The sequence below is a fragment of the Rhinoderma darwinii genome, chromosome 11 (assembly GCF_050947455.1).
Source record: "Rhinoderma darwinii isolate aRhiDar2 chromosome 11, aRhiDar2.hap1, whole genome shotgun sequence".
NCBI lineage: Eukaryota > Metazoa > Chordata > Amphibia > Anura > Rhinodermatidae > Rhinoderma > Rhinoderma darwinii.
Window position 1 is genome coordinate 95,924,945 of NC_134697.1, and position 11,847 is coordinate 95,936,791.

The following is an 11,847-nucleotide window of genomic DNA, read 5'->3' on the forward strand; positions in this document are numbered from 1 at the left end:
CACGAAGTTCAAGACACTTCCACAAAAGTTCCACGTCATCTGTTCGCTTTGAAAGAGCTGATCCGGTGGCCTCCAGGACAGTCCAGCTCGTGAGATGGAGTCTCTGGGGTCTGGAGGTTTCTTGGGACCTTTTATCCAGTTTACAGGTTTCTGCAGACTCCACATGGCCCATCCAGACGCTTTCCTCCCCACTGCATCCCACCACAATATATTGGGTAATGCTGGCCGGCTATCTGACCCATCACCCAGGCAAAGATCATTCCAGAAAATACAGTCACTGTTCAGAATTGTAGTGAGTCCAGAGAAGTTGGTGGCAGAAGATGGGGAGATAGAAGTCCAATCGGTTTGAGAAAACAAGGGCCATGGGCATATTTGAAAAGGGTCTGAAGTCTCACCATCATGAAGGTCATCACTGCTGTTGGGACCAGTGTCTTGTTGTCCTTCGCAGCCTTGCTCCTCCAACACTCCTTCCACCATAGAACTCGCTGACACTCCAGTGTCATCCTCATCCATGTTGGAAGACTGTGCACTTGGAGAGGCCATACTGACCGTAATATCCACAACATCACTGGACAAAGACAAATCAGACCTCAAGGTAATAATACAGCTGGATTCCTCAACCTCTTGGAAATCCTGGGGTGAAGGGAATGCAGGAAACACATCGCCAGGAGAAGCACAAACATCATTGCTCACTAGTGGGGCTGTATCGTGTGACTTAACCTCAGTTGGGCTTTCAGAACTGGCACTGGTGATCTCAGTGCCAAAGGTTTCAGGAGGTCCAGTGCTAGTTATATCGCCTGTGTCCTCATCATCCACACCAGTGCTAGTTATATCTCCTGTATCATCATCCACACCAGTGCTAGCCACATCTCCTGCATCTTCATCATCCACAGGACCCGTTTCTGCAGATACATTGACATCCTCTGTATGCACTCCTTCCGGTCCTGAATCAAGCCCAGAATCCTTTACTTCCTCCTGGTGCTCCCATGTCTTATGGTATAAGCTGCCCACAGACGTCACATCACTCACCTCAGGACACTCTGGAGCTTTCTCTGGAGATCTGTAGCGATCCGAGCCTGGAGCAGCAGCACAATCCTTATAACACTGTGCTGGCCGTTCACACCATGTTTGCGGCACCTCTCGCTCCGCTGTTGCCAGACACCAATTCCAGTCCCAGTCCCAGAACTTATCATCGTTGGAGGCCAAACATCCCAGAGCATCCATGGTCTCCTGGTGCAACTCCCGAGCTCGCACAAGAACTTGTTCCTTCCTTGCCATAGTCAGAGACTTATCCCAAGCCCAACATTCAATGTCTTCTGTAAACTTTGGTCCAAGGCAGTCCATTGCCTCCTGGTAAAATACAATTGCTCTCCTCACGATAGACATCCTGGTGTTCAGACCTCTGTCCATCTCTCCTGCACTCTGTTGATCCCACTTCTGACACCAGTTGTCATGGGGTTCGTTACGTTAATACACGATCAACAGAGCCAGTGACGACAGGGCAACTCCAACAGGGTTTATTGCATCCAATGCTGACAGAACAAGTCACGTTCAATGCAGGAACAACACACAGTCCACAAAATAAGGTAGTCACAGGAACATCTTCAGAGTGCTGGCCTCATACACTGTCTGTAAGTGAGTTGTGGTCCTTTGTGCTATGATGTGTATTGCCACAGTCAGGATGAGAACACAATGGGGAAGATAATTGGATCACCTTTGTTTGCTGGTCTGCACCTGAGCTGAATATAACTGTGGTGCCTCCTGATGACCCCCTGTGGGGTCTGGACAATGACAACACTTTGTCTTGTGGACTTCACCTCTGACTCGTCCAATTGTCCATAGGCTGGAGACACGACCTGTGGTACTTGATTAGAGAGTTATCCCTCTCTGCTGAGGACTCACAATAAACCACACATAATGCACCATCACACCCTCCACACAGTATAATGCCCCCATAACTGCCCTCCACACAGTATAATACCTCATAACTTCCCTCCACACAGTATAATGCCCCCATAACTGCCTCCACACAGTATAATGCCCCCATAACTGCCCTCCACACAGTATAATACCTCATAACTGCCCCCACACAGTATAATGCCCCCATAACTGCCCTCCACACAGTATATTGCCCCATAACTGCCCTCCACACAGTATAATGCCCCCATAACTGCCCTCCACACAGTATAATACCTCATAACTGCCCTCCACACAGTATAATGCCCCCATAACTGCCTCCACACAGTATAATGCCCCCATAACTGCCCTCCACACAGTATAATACCTCATAACTCCCTCCACACAGTATAATGCCCCCATAACTGCCTCCACACAGTATAATGCCCCCATAACTGCCCTCCACACAGTATAATACCTCATAACTGCCCTCCACACAGTATAATGCCCCCATAACTGTCCTCCACACAGTAAAATGCCCCCATAACTGCCCTCCACACAGTATAATGTCCCCATAACTGCCCTCCACACAGTATAATACCTCATAACTGCCCTCCACACAGTATAATGCCCCCATAACTGCCCTCCACACAGTATAATGCCCCCATAACTGCCCTCCACACAGTATAATGCCCCCATAACTGCCCTCCACACAGTATAATGCCCCCATAACTGCCCTCCACACAGTATAATACCTCATAACTGCCCTCCACACAGTATAATGCCCCCATAACTGCCTCCACACAGTATAATGCCCCCATAACTGCCCTCCACACAGTATAATACCTCATAACTGCCCCCACACAGTATAATGCCCCCATAACTGCCCTCCACACAGTATATTGCCCCCATAACTGCCCTCCACACAGTATAATGCCCCCATAACTGCCCTCCACACAGTATAATGCCCCCATAACTGCCTCCACACAGTATAATGCCCCCATAACTGCCCTCCACACAGTATAATACCTCATAACTGCCCTCCACACAGTATAATGCCCCCATAACTGCCTCCACACAGTATAATGCCCCCATAACTGCCCTCCACACATTATAATACCTCATAACTGCCCTCCACACAGTATAATGCCCCCATAACTGCCCTCCACACAGTAAAATGCCCCCATTACTGTCTCCACACAGTATAATGCCCCCATAACTGCCTCCACACAGTATAATGCCCCCATAACTGTCCTCCACACAGTATAATACCTCATAACTGCCCTCCACACAGTATAATGCCCCCATAACTGCCTCCACACAGTATAATGTCCCATAACTGCCCTCCACACAGTATAATACCTCATAACTGCCTCCACACAGTATAATGCCCCCATAACTGTCTCCACACAGTATAATGCTCCTATAACTGCCTCCACACAGTATAATGCCCCCATAACTGCCCTCCACACAGTATAATGCCCCCATAACTGCCCTCCACACAGTATAATACCCCCATAACTGCCTCCACACAGTATAATACCCCCATAACTGCCTCCACACAGTATAATGCCCCCATTACTGTCTCCACACAGTATAATGCCCCATAACTGCCCCCACACAGTATAATGCCCCCATAACTGCCCTCCACACAGTATAATGCCCCCATAACTGCCTCCACACAGTATAATGTCCCCATAACTGCCCTCCACACAGTATAATACCCCATAACTGCCCTCCACACAGTATAATGTCCCCATAACTGCCTCCACACAGTATAATGCCATATTACTGCCCTCCACACAGTATAATGCCCCCATAACTGCCCCCCACACAGTATAATACCTCATAACTGCCCTCCACACAGTATAATGCCCCCATAACTGCCCTCCACACAGTATAATGTCCCCATAACTGCCCTCCACACAGTATAATACCTCATAACTGCCCTCCACACAGTATAATTCCCCCATAACTGCCTCCACACAATATAATGCCCCCATAACTGCCCTCCACACAGTATTATACCTCATAACTGCCCTCCACACAGTATAATGCCCCCATAACTGCCTCCACATAGTATAATGCCCCCATAACTGCCCTCCACACAGTATAATACCTCATAACTGCCCTCCACACAGTATAATGCCCCCATAACTGCCCTCCACACAGTATAATCCCCTATAACTGCCTCCACACAGTATAATGCCCCCATAACTGTCTCCACACAGTATAATGCTCCTATAACTGCCTCCACACAGTATAATACCTCATAACTGCCCTCCACACAGTATAATGCCCCCATAACTGCCCTCCACACAGTATAATGCCCCCATTACTGTCTCCACACAGTATAATACCCCATAAATGCCCTCCACACAGTATAATGCCCCCATAACTGCCCTCCACACAGTATAATGTCCCCATAACTGCCCTCCACACAGTATAATACCTCATAACTGCGCTCCACACAGTATAATGCCCCCATAACTGCCCTCCACACAGTATAATGCCCCCATAACTGCCCTCCACACAGTATAATACCTCATAACTGCCCTCCACACAGTATAATGCCCCCATAACTGCCTCCACACAGTATAATGCCCCCATGACTGCCCTCCACACAGTATAATACCTCATAACTGCCCTCCACACAGTATAATGCCCCCATAACTGCCTCCACACAGTATAATGCCCCCTTAACTGTCCTCCACACAGTATAATGCCCCATAACTGCCTCCACACAGTATAATGCCCCCATAACTGCCCTCCATACAGTATAATGTCCCATAACTGCCCTCCACACAGTATAATGTCCCATAACTGCCTCCACACAGTATAATGCTCCTATAACTGCCTCCACACAGTATAATGCCCCCATAACTGCCTCCACACAGTATAATGCCCCCATAACTGCCCTCCACACAGTATAATGTCCCCATAACTGCCTCCACACAGTATAATGCCCCATAACTGTCCTCCACACAGTATAATGCCCCTATAACTACCCTCCACACAGTATAATGCCCCCATAACTGCCCCCACACAGTATAATGCCCCCATAACTACCTCCACACAGTATAATGCCCCCATAACTGCCCTCCACACAGTATAATGCCCCTATAACTACCCTACACACAGTATAATGCCCCCATAACTGCCTCCACACAGTATAATGCCCCTATAACTACCCTACACACAGTATAATGCCCCCATAACTGTCCTCCACACAGTATAATGCCCCCATAACTGCCCTCCACACAGTATAATGCCCCTATAACTACCCTACACACAGTATAATGCCCCCATAACTGCCTCCACACAATATAATGCCCCCATAACTGCCTCTACATAGTATAATGACCCCATAACTTCCCTCCACACAGTATTATGCCCCCATAACTGCCTCCACACCGTATAATGCCTCCATAACTGCCCTCCACACAGTATAATCCCCCATAACTGCCTCCACACAGTATAATGCCTCCATAACTGCCCTCCACACAGTATAATCCCCCATAACTGCCCTCCACACAGTATAATGCCCCCATAACTGCCCTCCACACAGTATAATCCCCCATAACTGCCTCCACACAGTATAATGCCCCCATAACTGTCTCCACACAGTATAATGCTCCTATAACTGCCTCCACACAGTATAATGCCCCCATAACTGCCTCCACACAGTATAATACCCCCATAACTGCCTCCACACAGTATAATACCCCCATAACTGCCTCCACACAGTATAATGCCCCCATTACTGTCTCCACACAGTATAATGCCCCATAACTGCCCCCACACAGTATAATGCCCCCATAACTGCCCTCCACACAGTATAATACCCCCATAACTGCCTCCACACAGTATAATGTCCCCATAACTGCCCTCCACACAGTATAAAACCCCATAACTGCCCTCCACACAGTATAATGTCCCCATAACTGCCTCCACACAGTATAATGCCATATTACTGCCCTCCACACAGTATAATGCCCCCATAACTGCCCCCCACACAGTATAATACCTCATAACTGCCCTCCACACAGTATAATGCCCCCATAACTGCCCTCCACACAGTATAATGTCCCCATAACTGCCCTCCACACAGTATAATACCTCATAACTGCCCTCCACACAGTATAATTCCCCCATAACTGCCTCCACACAATATAATGCCCCCATAACTGCCCTCCACACAGTATTATACCTCATAACTGCCCTCCACACAGTATAATGCCCCCATAACTGCCTCCACATAGTATAATGCCCCCATAACTGCCCTCCACACAGTATAATACCTCATAACTGCCCTCCACACAGTATAATGCCCCCATAACTGCCCTCCACACAGTATAATCCCCTATAACTGCCTCCACACAGTATAATGCCCCCATAACTGTCTCCACACAGTATAATGCTCCTATAACTGCCTCCACACAGTATAATGCCCCCATAACTGCCCTCCACACAGTATAATACCTCATAACTGCCCTCCACACAGTATAATGCCCCCATAACTGCCCTCCACACAGTATAATGCCCCCATTACTGTCTCCACACAGTATAATGCCCCATAACTGCCCCCACACAGTATAATGCCCCCATAACTGCCCTGCACACAGTATAATGCCCCCATAACTGACTCCACACAGTATAATGTCCCCATAACTGCCCTCCACACAGTATAATACCCCATAACTGCCCTCCACACAGTATAATGCCCCCATAACTGCCCTCCGCACAGTATAATGTCCCCATAACTGCCCTCCACACAGTATAATACCTCATAACTGCGCTCCACACAGTATAATGCCCCCATAACTGCCCTCCACACAGTATAATGCCCCCATAACTGCCCTCCACACAGTATAATACCTCATAACTGCCCTCCACACAGTATAATGCCCCCATAACTGCCTCCACACAGTATAATGCCCCCATGACTGCCCTCCACACAGTATAATACCTCATAACTGCCCTCCACACAGTATAATGCCCCCATAACTGCCTCCACACAGTATAATGCCCCCATAACTGCCCTCCACACAGTATAATACCTCATAACTGCCCTCCACACAGTATAATGCCCCCATAACTGCCCTCCACACAGTATAATCCCCCATAACTGCCTCCACACAGTATAATGCCCCCATAACTGTCTCCACACAGTATAATGCTCCTATAACTGCCTCCACACAGTATAATGCCCCCATAACTGCCCTCCACACAGTATAATACCTCATAACTGCCCTCCACACAGTATAATGCCCCCATAACTGCCCTCCACTCAGTATAATGCCCCCATTACTGTCTCCACACAGTATAATGCCCCATAACTGCCCCCACACAGTATAATGCCCCCATAACTGCCCTCCACACAGTATAATGCCCCCATAACTGCCTCCACACAGTATAATGTCCCCATAACTGCCCTCCACACAGTATAATACCCCATAACTGCCTCCACACAGTATAATGCCCCCATAACTGCCCTCCACACAGTATAATACCTCATAACTGCCCTCCACACAGTATAATGCCCCCAAAACTGCCTCCACACAGTATAATGCCCCATAACTGCCTCCACACAGTATAATGCCCCCATAACTGTCTCCACACAGTATAATGCTCCTATAACTGCCTCCACACAGTATAATGCCCCCATAACTGCCCTCCACACAGTATAATACCTCATAACTGCCTCCACACAGTATAATGCCCCCATAACTGCCCTCCACTCAGTATAATGCCCCCATTACTGTCTCCACACAGTATAATGCCCCCATAACTGCCCTCCACTCAGTATAATGCCCCCATTACTGTCTCCACACAGTATAATGCCCCATAACTGCCCCCACACAGTATAATGCCCCCATAACTGCCCTCCACACAGTATAATGCCCCCATAACTGCCTCCACACAGTATAATGTCCCCATAACTTCCCTCCACACAGTATAATACCCCGTAACTGCCCTCCACACAGTATAATGCTCCTATAACTGCCTCCACACAGTATAATGCCCCCATAACTGCCCTCCACACAGTATAATACCTCATAACTGCCTCCACACAGTATAATGCCCCCATAACTGTCCTCCACACAGTATAATGCCCCCATAACTGCAACCACACAGTATAATGTCCCCATAACTGCCCTCCACACAGTATAATGCCCCCATAACTGCCCTCCACACAGTATAATGCCCCCATAACTGCCTCCACACAGTATAATGCCCCCATAACTGTCTCCACACAGTATAATGCCCCCATAACTGCCCTCCACACAGTATAATGCCCCCATAACTGCCTCCACACAGTATAATGCCCCCATAACTGCCCTCCACAGAGTATAATGCCCCCATAACTGCCCTCTACACAGTATAATGCCCCCATAACTGCCCTCCACACAGTATAATGTCCCCATAACTGCCCTCCACACAGTATAATACCTCATAACTGCCCTCCACACAGTATAATGCCCCCATAACTGCCCTCCACACAGTATAATGCCCCCATAACTGCCCTCCACACAGTATAATACCTCATAACTGCCCTCCACACAGTATAATGCCCCCATAACTGCCTCCACACAGTATAATGCCCCCATAACTGCCCTCCACACAGTATAATACCTCATAACTGCCCTCCACACAGTATAATGCCCCCATAACTGCCTCCACACAGTATAATGCCCCCATAACTGCCCTCCACACAGTATAATACCTCATAACTGCCCTCCACACAGTATAATGCCCCCATAACTGCCCTCCACACAGTATAATGCCCCCATAACTGCCCTCCACACAGTATAATGCCCCCATAACTGCCTCCACACAGTATAATGCCCCCATAACTGCCTCCACACAGTAGAATGCCCCCATAACTGCCCCCCACACAGTATAATGCCCCCATAACTGCCTCCACACAGTATAATGCCCCCATAACTGCCCTCCACAAAGTATAATGCCCCCATAACTGCCCTCCACACAGTATATTGCCCCCATAACTGCCCTCCACACAGTATAATGCCCCCATAACTACCCTACACACAGTATAATGCCCCCATAACTACCCTCCACACAGTATATTGCCCCCATAACTGCCCTCCACACAGTATAATGTCCTCATAACTGCCCTCCACACAGTATAATACCTCATAACTGCCCTCCACACAGTATAATGCCCCCATAACTGCCCTCCACACAGTATAATGCCCCCATAACTGCCCTCCACACAGTATAATGCCCCCATAACTGCCCTCCACACAGTATAATGCCCCCATAACTGCCCTCCACACAGTATAATACCTCATAACTTCCCTCCACACAGTATAATGCCCCCATAACTGCCTCCACACAGTATAATGCCCCCATAACTGCCCTCCACACAGTATAATACCTCATAACTGCCCCCACACAGTATAATGCCCCCATAACTGCCCTCCACACAGTATATTGCCCCATAACTGCCCTCCACACAGTATAATGCCCCCATAACTGCCCTCCACACAGTATAATACCTCATAACTGCCCTCCACACAGTATAATGCCCCCATAACTGCCTCCACACAGTATAATGCCCCCATAACTGCCCTCCACACAGTATAATACCTCATAACTGCCCTCCACACAGTATAATGCCCCCATAACTGCCTCCACACAGTATAATGCCCCCATAACTGCCCTCCACACAGTATAATACCTCATAACTGCCCTCCACACAGTATAATGCCCCCATAACTGTCCTCCACACAGTAAAATGCCCCCATAACTGCCCTCCACACAGTATAATGTCCCCATAACTGCCCTCCACACAGTATAATACCTCATAACTGCCCTCCACACAGTATAATGCCCCCATAACTGCCCTCCACACAGTATAATGCCCCCATAACTGCCCTCCACACAGTATAATGCCCCCATAACTGCCCTCCACACAGTATAATGCCCCCATAACTGCCCTCCACACAGTATAATACCTCATAACTGCCCTCCACACAGTATAATGCCCCCATAACTGCCTCCACACAGTATAATGCCCCCATAACTGCCCTCCACACAGTATAATACCTCATAACTGCCCCCACACAGTATAATGCCCCCATAACTGCCCTCCACACAGTATATTGCCCCCATAACTGCCCTCCACACAGTATAATGCCCCCATAACTGCCCTCCACACAGTATAATGCCCCCATAACTGCCTTCACACAGTATAATGCCCCCATAACTGCCCTCCACACAGTATAATACCTCATAACTGCCCTCCACACAGTATAATGCCCCCATAACTGCCCTCCACACAGTATAATGCCCCCATAACTGCCCTCCACACAGTATAATACCTCATAACTGCCCTCCACACAGTATAATGCCCCCATAACTGCCTCCACACAGTATAATGCCCCCATAACTGCCCTCCACACAGTATAATGCCCCCATAACTGCCCTCCACACAGTATAATACCTCATAACTGCCTCCACACAGTATAATGTCCCCATAGCTGCCCCCACAGTATAATACCCCATAACTGCCCTCCACACAGTATAATGCCCCCATAACTGCCTCCACACAGTATAATACCTCATAACTGCCCTCCACACAGTATAATGCCCCCATAACTGCCCTCCACACAGTAAAATGCCCCCATTACTGTCTCCACACAGTATAATGCCCCCATAACTGCCCTCCACACAGTATAATGCCCCCATAACTGCCCTCTACACAGTATAATGCCCCCATAACTGCCCTCCACACAGTATAATGCCCCCATAACTGTCCTCCACACAGTAAAATGCCCCCATTACTGTCTCCACACAGTATAATGCCCCCATAGCTGCCTCCACACAGTATAATGCCCCCATAACTGCCTCCACACAGTATAATGCCCCCATAACTGCCCTCCACACAGTATAATGCCCCCATAACTGCCCTCCACACAGTATAATACCTCATAACTGCCCTCCACACAGTATAATGCCCCCATAACTGCCTCCACACAGTATAATGCCCCCATAACTGCCCTCCACACAGTATAATACCTCATAACTGCCCTCCACACAGTATAATGCCCCCATAACTGCCCTCCACACAGTATAATGCCCCCATAGCTGCCTCCACACAGTATAATACCTCATAACTGCCTCCACACAGTATAATACCTCATAACTGCCCTCCACACAGTATAATGCCCCCATAACTGCCCTCCACACAGTAAAATGCCCCCATTACTGTCTCCACACAGTATAATGCCCCCATAACTGCCCTCCACACAGTATAATGCCCCTATAACTGCCCTCTACACAGTATAATGCCCCCATAACTGCCCTCCACACAGTATAATGCCCCCATAACTGCCCTCCACACAGTAAAATGCCCCCATTACTGTCTCCACACAGTATAATGCCCCCATAGCTGCCTCCACACAGTATAATGCCCCCATAACTGCCTCCACACAGTATAATGCCCCCATAACTGCCCTCCACACAGTATAATGCCCCCATAACTGCCCTCCACACAGTATAATACCTCATAACTGCCCTCCACACAGTATAATGCCCCCATAACTGCCTCCACACAGTATAATGCCCCCATAACTGCCCTCCACACAGTATAATACCTCATAACTGCCCTCCACACAGTATAATGCCCCCATAACTGCCCTCCACACAGTATAATGCCCCCATAGCTGCCTCCACACAGTATAATACCTCATAACTGCCTCCACACAGTATAATACCTCATAACTGCCCTCCACACAGTATAATGCCCCCATAACTGCCCTCCACACAGTAAAATGCCCCCATTACTGTCTCCACACAGTATAATGCCCCTTTGATGGGGTTCGTTAGGTTAATGCACGATCAACAGAGCCAGTGATGACAGGGTAACTCCAACAGGGTTTATGGCATCCAATGTTGAAAGAACATGTCGCGTTCAATGCAGGA